At 45.3% G+C, this 4085-nt stretch overlaps 1 pseudogene; it reads left to right on the forward strand.

Moving 5' to 3' along the window:
- Nucleotides 1-3345: 3345 nt before the first annotated feature.
- LOC108761735 (uncharacterized) lies at nucleotides 3346-3924 on the forward strand (annotated as a pseudogene).
- The last annotated feature ends 161 nt before the right edge of the window (nucleotides 3925-4085 follow it).

Below are 4085 nucleotides of genomic sequence, written 5' to 3' on the forward strand. Positions count from 1 at the left end.
CGCTGCGTCATTGTCGCGCGACTCTCTCTTTATCGCGCGCATGCCGGGACTGTCAACGATCTGCCGCAGTGGCTTGATAATAGGCTTGAAATGCCTCTTCAACGCCATGTCCTCCTCGATTCTACCGGTGTTCAGAGCTCGGTGTTTCTTGCGAATCGACTCGCTCGTCTTCTCGATCTCCCTCGCGATTTTTTCACGTTCGCGCACGTCTTCCATGTTCGTCTTTAGCGAAGTATCGACAACGACTGACCACGTTACGGTATCGCGAAATCGTTAAATCCTTTTCTGTATCTTCCGTCTTTAAGCGCACTGTCCTTGTCTATGACTACGAATCCATATTTTTTTCGCCAAGAGTCGCGACACAACAAACAAAATTCGTCGTACGACATGTCGGTATTCACGTGATCGTTGTACACGTGTTTCAAGTGGGTACCATCCTGTTTGAACAGGATCAGCAGGTTCGCGTTGTCGCGTATCAGATATTTAGGTATTTTCGGGTACGTCTGACAGAGATAGAAGCAGTCGACGTTTGCATGGCGGCCCATGGAGAAGTACTCTCTCACCGCATCCTGCTTGTCGCATGCCACGTCATCAAAGATAAAAATAGAATTTGGGCGCGCCTCGCTCGGCGGAACGACGTCGCTGTTGTTGGAGAACGTAAAGTAGCCGATTTCATCGATAGACGTAAATAAATCTTCGAGATATCGATACTTTGGCTGCTGCAGCGATTTCGAGTAGACGTACACGTTCTCGAAACGTACGCCGTTCGGGCTCTCGAGCAAGCTTACGAGAACGTTGGTTTTACCGCAATTCGACGGGCCGCAAACGATCGCGCGTATAGTGCTCGGCAGCATTTCGCCGCGCTTGCGCGTGGGATCTGTACGAGTTTCCGCTCTTGCAGAGCACAACCAAGTATTCGTGGGCCATCAAGACGGCTACTCAGCTCGAGAAGCCGCGCTACGTCATCTTCGCATTGCAAACAGGACGAAAAAACATCATGTCCGAGGATACGAGTCGTTTCGACGACTGCAAGTTAACCAACGCGAAACTCTACCTGAACTCGGAATGTTATCCGTACGATGACTTGAATCTGGATTTCGAGAAAAACAGATGTGCGATTTTGTACGACATGTACGCGCGTTTCTGCAAGGGCTACTACGGATACGAGTATCTCGAGCCGAATCTCACCTTTACGACTTTTTTACGTCATGGTCCGTTCGTGATTATCGATTGCTCTCGACAGAACGAATCGGTCAAGAGAGACACCGTGGACGTGCGATTAGACTTTGAATGTAAGGAGAACGTGCCTGCGAATACGACAGCCTATTGTCTCATCATACACGATCGCGTGGTTCAGTATAATCCATTGACCAACGTTGTGCGCAAAATCACCTAAGCGCATCCTCCGACACGATATAAAATCTACGATACACCGCAATCGACTTCAGTCTTCTCAACCGCAGTCTTCTCGACAACATGCTCGTGCCAACGTTCGTGGATCTGCAAGGATTCATCGTTAACAATAAATTTATCGTGAAGGAATTGGCGGTGTTGAAACAGGGGACCGTTCTCACGCATTACATTTTTACGAATCCCGTGCCATGGAAATTTTTGACAAGATCCGACAGATCCTGCGCTTCCTGGTTGAGTGCCTATCACCATGGATTGCGATGGGAGGACGGGATGGTCCCGTACAGCGAGGCGAAACGCCTGATCACGGCGGCTGTATTTGAAGATGATACTATCGTGTACGTCAAGGGACGCGAGAAACGAACGTGGCTATGGAACCTGCTTCTGGACGATGAACGAGAACTCATGCACATCGAGACCTTGGATGCGGTGTACGAAGACATGGAATCGTTAACTGCTCTGGATGTTGCTAATACTATTCGATGCGGACAACATATTAAGATCTGCGCGTTACAAAATGTATTTAAAATATATAACTGGTGGTTGCGAGAGAATTTTTTAAATAAAAATACGTTAACGTATTGATTACATATTTCTTTTTTCCTTTCCTACATGTATATGTATGAACGTGTATGTATGTATAAACGTGTACGTATAAATGTGTACGTATAAACGTGTATGTACGAACGTGTATGTACGAACGTGTACGTACAAACGTGCACGTATTAATGTGTATGTATTAACGTGTATGTACGAACGTGTACGTATTAACGTGTACGTGTACGTATAAACGTGTACGTACGAACGTGTACGTATAAACGTGTATATATTAACGTGTATGTATTAACGTGTACGTATTAACGTGTACGTGTACGTATAAACGTGTACGTATGAACGTGTACGTATAAACGTGTACGTATTACCGTGTACGTATAAACGTATGAACGTGTACGTATGAACGTGTATGTACGAACGTGTATGTACGAACGTGGACGTATAAACGTGTACGTATGAACATGTACGTATGAACGTGTATGTACGAACGTGTATGTACGAACGTGGACGTATAAACGTGTACGTATGAACGTGTATGTACGAACGTGTATGTACGAACGTGTACGTATAAACGTGACATGTCCGATCTGACAGTGCATATATGCAATGTATATAGGTAGTGTATAAAGCTTTTTTCGTTCAATCGCAAGTTTCGATTACGAGCGTTAAGACATGGATCGAGTAAGAGACTACATACACCGAAAATCGGTCGAGCGAAAGGGGTACCGTCCCGTACCTTCGCCAGGCCTTCCAAGTCCACCGCCGAAGGAGGAGGAGGAAGTGAGATATTGGGAATGCTCTGTTGAAAACACGTCAACGCAGTCAACGTCATCGAAATATAAACCATAATATATATAGACCATAACGTATAAACGCGTATGTACGAACGTGTGCGTTTAAACGTATGTATAAACGTGTACGTATAAACGTATATAGGCAGTGTATAAGGCTTTTTTCGGTCAATCGTAAATTTCGATTACGGGCGTTAAGACATGGACCGAGTAAGAGGTTATCTGCATCGAAAATTTGTCGAGCGAGAGGAGTCTCCGAGCGAAAGGGAACCTCTCTTGCAGAAAGAATCGCAAAGTACCTCGCCGAAGAAGAAGGAAGAAACTAAATATTGGAAATATCCTTGGGAAAAAGCATCAAAGTTGTCACCGTCGTCGTCGTCGTATAAGCTATAACGTATAAACGTTGATAAAACTCGCGAACAAAGAAAATACGCAGAAAAAAAACGTGTCGCGACATGTTCGCAATTCTTGGAAAAAAGGGGAGGGGTACCGCGAACAAAGAAAATACATAGAAAAAAAACGTGTCGCGACACATTCGCAATTCTTGGAAAAAAGGGAAGGGGTTACCCCCTCTTCGATTCTAAAAGTTTTACCATATACGCCGCAATTTACGCGGGAACGATCAGTCTTGTGATATCCACTTGTACGGACGGTCGACAAAATGTACTTCGCCAAAGAGAGCAATACATCGTACGAAACGAAGAAAGACTGCAGTAACACGTAAGTTTTAATGTTCTATACGCAAAACGAAACGTTTCTTATACAATAAATAACTTTTTTCAATATTATATATGTACACAGTATGAAGCATCGCGCGGTGCGTTTGCTGAGCAGGCGTTACAACCTGACGAATACGGGCTACAAGTATTTGGAAATTGGAATCAACGTTGGCCCGCCGAGTTACGTGGAGATCGCCCTGGGAGACAATCGCGGACACGAACTATGGCTGTCTCTCGAAACGTGGAAGGGCCTCTACGAGCAGCGTTGGAACATTTACAAGATGCTGCGCAACGAATACAAGGATAATTTCATAGCCGTTGGACCGCTAACCGTTAGAGTGTGCACGATGAACGATGCCACGCTCGTGTGCCTGGATTCTTCGTCCATACGCATTACGATGACCGAAACAACGCTACGCCGAATGTTCGCGTTTGACGGATGTATCGACGTAATGTTCGAACGATTAGTTCGACTCGTTGATACGGTCGATGTCAAGTATACGCGATTCTCCAACATGGCGTCCGAAGACGCTATACGTGATAGCAACATCTTTAAGGGGATGCTAAAGCAACGGCGGAACTCAATTAAGGTCGATAATACAGATTTAGG

Source organism: Trachymyrmex cornetzi, unplaced genomic scaffold (assembly GCF_001594075.2).
Source record: "Trachymyrmex cornetzi isolate Tcor2-1 unplaced genomic scaffold, Tcor1.1 scaffold260, whole genome shotgun sequence".
Lineage (NCBI taxonomy): Eukaryota > Metazoa > Arthropoda > Insecta > Hymenoptera > Formicidae > Trachymyrmex > Trachymyrmex cornetzi.